Raw genomic sequence first — 6972 nt, 5'->3', positions numbered from 1 at the left:
TGGGCTGTGTGGCGTCTCTCACCTGCTCACATGGGCTGTGTGGCGTCTCTCACCTGCTCACATGGGCTGTGTGGCGTCTCTCACCTGCTCACATGGGCTGTGTGGCGTCTCTCACCTGCTCACATGGGCTGTGTGGCGTCTCTCACCTGCTCACATGGGCTGTGTGGCGTCTCTCCCCTGCTCACATGGGCTGTGTGGCCTCTCTCACCTGCTCACATGGGCTGTGTGGCGTCTCTCACCTGCTCACATGGGCTGTGTGGCCTCTCTCCCCTGCTCAGGGTGCCGAAATGAAAAGCGAGATGTTCCACGACGCACATACTGCTCAGGCTAAGCGGTGTACTGTGGACTAATGCTCACTGTAGCAGAGAATGAAAACCGTGGAAACGACACTACATTATGTGCCTATTTCACATTTTGAGAGAATTTCCACCGTGGAATTATTGCAACTCAAATAAGGTTACGCAGTTTGGAATTCGGAAGCAGAGTTATGATGTTGATGAGAAAAGGGTTTATTGATAAACAAAGCAGTGAGAGAGGACATAGTGCTGGTATGATTACTCTTTTATCCCACACGCCCACTGCTTCTGCTTTTTGTTTCATGGCTCTAATTAAACAGTTGATGAATGTGTAACCTACTGTAATTAAACGCTATCAGTTCTAACTGCAGTGGTACATCAACTATAGGTTCAAGGAGACTAAGAAAAATACACAGGCACCGTGATCTACGTTTTACCTTTTATATGTATAAAAAAGGAGTTCACCAGGTTCAGTGCACAACAACATAGGATCCATGAAATGGTCCACAATTATAGAAAATTATAAATAAAATAAAATGGGTACCCAATAAAATATGTTTGAGTGCACTCAAACAAAAAGGGGGATGATGATGCAGATCCGTGTTCAATAAAAGGGGTAACAAAAACCAATCTGCAGAGAATTGTACAGGGCAATCCATAGATTAGCATCATATACTGTAATTATATGCCATTAGGCTATACATACAATTATTTACTGGAACTCACATTATGGCAGGTTTCACATGCATAGCACAGCCTTGCACCATATCAGTCAACACTAACAATTTATAGCTCAATAACCACAATAACATAACCACATTGTAACTCAGCAACAACAATGTGAAGCTCGACTAACACAGCATACTGTAATCATGTAACGTTAATAACTGCAGGGCGGACAATTTCACTCTGCACTTGTGCTTTACTCTACAACATCTCTGTTTGAATTAGCTAGCGAGTTGACTTGCTAACTCACCTGGGCCCTCATTTATCAACGTTGCGTACGCACAGATATGTGCGTAACCCCTGCGTACGATCATTTCTAAGCAAAGTGTGGGACTTATCAATTTGAACTTGTGCTTGACTTTGTGCGTATATAATAATAATAATGGATTGGATTTATATAGCGCTCTTCATGAGTAGGTTAAGTGTCTTGCCCAAGGTCGTACACAACGGCAGTGAGATGGACATGGGCTTGAGCGGGATTCGAACCACCAACCCTTCGATCATTGGACGACCCGCTCTACCCCTGAGCCACGCCGCCCCACAATGCCATGTCTTCCTCTTAACTTCTCACATGGACCTGAATGCGCTGCGTGACGGCAGAGACTTATATATACGCACAGCTCGGAGCATGCGTAGCTGGCGCCCGGTGGTAGAATATTGAATATTGCACCGCGGAAATAAGTTTCCGTGCATTAGTTTCAACAATGACGTGTTCAACTTCTGTATGAACCGTAATTCATTATAGTTCATTGTAAGATAGCGACAGTGTAATTATAACGGGCTCACGCGCGAACAAGAGGTTGGCCTGCCTGCTTGTTTGGCACGGGGGGGCAGACGCAGAACACCCACCTCCAAACGCGATAAAATATTGTTTCAAATAAAAAGCGACATACTATTATTTTGTGTCATGTTTCCAAATAAGATTGGCCACAACGAAATGCTTTCTACTTCAATTAGTTGGTTAGAATAGATTACCTCGCTCCGTTGAAACTTCACTGAGACAAAAATAAAAGACAGTCTTTTATTTTTTTTGTGAGCTCCGCGCACAGACGTGATAATAATAATAATAATAGCTTCATTTTATATAGCGACCCAATGTCGCTTTACATAGATAGGGGGGGGGGGGATAACAAAGTAATAAACATAGTGGACAGACACAACATATAAATATGGTGATGGGATTCAAGTTCGCGTTTTTATTGATCACATATGGCAGGCTATACATAGGCTACATGGCACGGTCCATCGTGATATTGTAGATGGATCGAGTAATAGACTGTTATTACTGTACCACCCATGTAGCTGTCAAAGCTCCATCACAAATGCAGTTATGTGAATAGAAAGGGATTCCACTGTCGTTGCTGCCGGGAGGAAAGGCATGCTGCATGTTTTCAATTCATTAAATAAAACTGATACTTTTTGCAAGGGTTTATGACTGTCATACAAATAATCAACCAACTACATACTGTAACTTTTCAGTGCACTTTCTTATTTACATTGTGACAACAGCCTTGTGAGCTCCCGCACACAGACATGATGGAATTCAAGTTCATGTTTGTATTGATCACACTGTAAAAAGTAACCAGCATTTCACAACATTTAACAGTATTATCTTACAGTAACATATTGTAATTAAGGCCTCCTGTAATATCCCAACAAATACATGTAAAAAAGACAGTATCTTTTGATTTCACATTATATTATTCTTATTTCACAATAAAATACCGCAATCAAAATCCTCTGTAATATCACATCAGATGTTGTAATCTCACAATAGCATACCAACATATCACATTATATTATTCTTATTTCACAATAAGATACCGCAATCAAAATCCTCTGTAATATCACATCAGATGTTGTAATATCACAGTAGCATATGAATATTTCACATAATTTATTTATTATTTCACAATAAAATATTGCAATCAAAATCCTCTGTAATATCACATCAGATGTTGTAATCTCACAGTAGCATATCAACATATCACATTATATTATTCTTATTTCACAATAAGATATTGCAATTTGATACAAAACAAGACGAAAGTGTTTCTCTGTAATATCACATCAGATGTTGTAATCTCACAATAGCATATCAATTTATCACATTATATTATTCTTATTTCACAATCAAATATTGTAATTTTATACAAAACAAGACGAAAGTCTTTCTCTGTAATATCACATCAGATGTTGTAATCTCACAATAGCATATCAACATATCACATTATATTATTCTTATTTCACAATAAGATACCGCAATCAAAATCCTCTGTAATATCACATCAGATGTTGTAATCTCACAGTAGCATACGAATATTTCACATAATTTATTTATTATTTCACAATAAAATATTGCAATCAAAATCCTCTGTAATATCACATCAGATGTTGTAATCTCACAGTAGCATATCAACATATCACATTATATTATTCTTATTTCACAATAAGATATTGTAATTTCATACAAAACAAGACGAAAGTGTTTCTCTGTAATATCACATCAGATGTTGTAATCTCACAATAGCATATCAATTTATCACATTATATTATTCTTATTTCACAATAAAATATTGTAATTTTATACAAAACAAGATGAAAGTCTTTCTCTGTAATATCACATCAGATGTTGTAATCTCACAATAGCATATCAATTTATCACATTATATTATTCTTATTTCACAATAAAATATTGTAATTTTATACAAAACAAGATGAAAGTGTTTCTCTGTAATATCACATCAGATGTTGTAATCTCACAATAGCATATCAATTTATCACATTATATTATTCTTATTTCACAATCAAATATTGTAATTTTATACAAAACAAGATGAAAGTCTTTCTCTGTAATATCACATCAGATGTTGTAATCTCACAATAGCATATCAACATATCACATTATATTATTCTTATTTCACAATAAGATACCGCAATCAAAATCCTCTGTAATATCACATCAGATGTTGTAATCTCACAGTAGCATATGAATATTTCACATAATTTATTTATTATTTCACAATAAAATATTGCAATCAAAATCCTCTGTAATATCACATCAGATGTTGTAATCTCACAGTAGCATATCAACATATCACATTATATTATTCTTATTTCACAATAAGGTGTTATAAGTGGTTGCTAGGGTGTTTCTAGGTGGTTGCTGTTATGGGTGGTTGCTAGGGTGTTTCTAGGTGGTTGCTAGGGTGTTATAAGTGGTTGCTAGGGTGTTTCTATGGTTGCTAGGGTGTTATAAGTGGTTGCTAGGGTGTTTCTAGGTGGTTGCTAGGGTGTTATAGCTGGTTGCTAGGGTGTTTCTAGGTGGTTGCTAGGGTGTTTCTATGGTTGCTAAGGTGTTATAAGTGGTTGCTAGGGTGTTTCTAGGTGGTTGCTAGGGTGTTTCTAGGTGGTTGCTAGGGTGTTATGGGTGGTTGCTAGGGTGTTTCTAGGTGGTTGCTAGGGTGTTATAAGTGGTTGCTAGGGTGTTTCTAGGTGGTTGCTAGGGTGTTTCTAGGTGGTTGCTAGGGTGTTATGGGTGGTTGCTAGGGTGTTTCTAGGTGGTTGCTAGGGTGTTATAAGTGGTTGCTAGGGTGTTTCTATGGTTGCTAGGGTGTTATAAGTGGTTGCTAGGGTGTTTCTAGGTGGTTGCTAGGGTGTTATAGCTGGTTGCTAGGGTGTTTCTAGGTGGTTGCTAGGGTGTTTCTATGGTTGCTAGGGTGTTATAAGTGGTTGCTAGGGTGTTTCTAGGTGGTTGCTAGGGTGTTTCTAGGTGGTTGCTAGGGTGTTATGGGTGGTTGCTAGGGTGTTTCTAGGTGGTTGCTAGGGTGTTATAAGTGGTTGCTAGGGTGTTTCTAGGTGGTTGCTAGGGTGTTTCTAGGTGGTTGCTAGGGTGTTATGGGTGGTTGCTAGGGTGTTTCTAGGTGGTTGCTAGGGTGTTATAAGTGGTTGCTAGGGTGTTTCTAGGTGGTTGCTAGGGTGTTATAAGTGGTTGCTAGGTTGTTTCTAGGTGGTTGCTAGGGTGTTATATGTGGTTGCTAGGGTGTTTCTAGGTGGTTGCTAGGGTGTTATAAGTGGTTGCTAGGGTGTTTCTAGGTGGTTGCTAGGGTGTTATAAGTGGTTGCTAGGGTGTTTCTAGGTGGTTGCTAGGGTGTTATATGTGGTTGCTAGGGTGTTTCTAGGTGGTTGCTAGGGTGAAAAGCATGGTGAAGAGGTCGTGACCCGGGTGGGCGGGGTCTGCCATGATCTTCCTCGCCCTCCTCAAGGCCCTGGAGGAATGTAGGGACTTGAGGGAGGGAAGGGGGCAGCCGATCACACTCTCCGCTGATCGTATCACCCGCTGCAGCCTTGTCCCTGACCGTGGCTGCAGGGAACCAGGTGATGATGGAGAGGGTGAGGATGGACTGGATGATGGCAGTGTAGAACTGGACCATCATAGTCCTCTGCAGCCTAAACTTCCCTAACAGGGGAGCCTATATCATTGGGACAGGTCTCTGCTCATCAGCAAGGAAAGGTACTGCTTTGGGGAGAAAGTATATCATCTATCACTACTGCCACCAGGTGTGGGAGGGTGCGGGTAGTATTAGGAGAAGTGTGGGTGTGTGGGGAATTACTGCGAGTCGCCCTGGAGGGCAAGAAGGACCAGCTCACTACCCCTAGGTTAGTAAATCCTATAGGCCCCATCCACCACTCTGCTAAAGCTCCACTCTACTCCTGCACTAAAGTCAGGGATTCAGTTGGACTCAGATCTGCATGCTGCGTTCCCCCTACCTGGTGAACGTTCATAGGGATAATCCACCCTGCTACACAAACATCTCAAAACAAACTGGTCAGACTACATGCTTGACCTTACTCCTAGAACCCACCTCACCCCTGCCCACTTTGACAACCTAGGATGGCTTAGAGACGACAGAGTACATCAACATGCAATGGGCCTGGTACCCAGATTCGGCTCAATCAGGGACTAAACATGTTTTGCAATTATGCCAGATCAATGTGGAACGCCCTACCCAAAGCTGTAAAGGAATGTGAATCACTACCCACTTTCAAAACCACTCTCAAAGAACACCTATACGGGAGACTGCAATTCGAAACTGGCCCCTGTAAATGTCCTAACCCAACCCCCTCCAATGTACAGTAAATTACCAAACATGGTTTTGTCAATATTCCAATGTGCTTGTATACAGTTGTACAGTGTCCACCCACCCCTCCTATACCCAACCTACCCAACCCCCCCACCCCACCCACCCAACCATCTCCAATGTACAGCCCCCCCCCACCCCACCCCACCTAATGTACGGTTTCATAAATGTATAGATGTAGCAGTACTGTCTGTATGTCATGTATGTGTGTGTGTGTGTGTGTGTAAATGAATGAACCGAAATATGTAGTTTGCTGATAGATACACAAAATGGGTTTATTTATGTTGATTTAATTTGGTTGTGTTGATGTTTCCATTTTTGCAAAATGCATATTCTGTTTGTTTTACACAATAAGTCTATTGGTGTGTTGTGTGTGTGTAAGGGCAGGTGTAGAAGATTTTTTCTTCTTCCTGTTCCTTTCGGCCATGGTATTTGGTGAATTATATGTACTGTTGGACTGTGGTAATTCCATGTACGAATAAATAAATGATGATGACGATGTATGTCCTGATGAATTGAAAGGTTATGGGGGACCCTGATGTAAACAAGACGAAAGTCTTTCTCTGGTCTGCATCCCCTTAACAATTGTGTGTATTGAGCTGTACTGTATTGTACCCATTCTGCAATCTGTTAATAAAGTTTTCAATCAATCAATCAATCAATCAATCAATCAATCAATCAGTACCCGTTCTGCACCTGCGTATTGGGGGCCACTATATAATGCATGATTAGGAGACATGTTGAGACTTGTCTAGGCTGCCTGCACACACACCAGCTTCCTGGGCGGGCGCCTCCCAGAATGCACTACA

Source organism: Notolepis coatsorum (genome assembly GCF_963971535.1).
Source record: "Notolepis coatsorum genome assembly, chromosome: 6".
Taxonomy (NCBI): Eukaryota; Metazoa; Chordata; class Actinopteri; order Aulopiformes; family Paralepididae; genus Notolepis; species Notolepis coatsorum.
The sequence above is the reverse complement of the archived record's forward strand: the minus strand, read 5'-3'. Positions refer to the sequence as shown.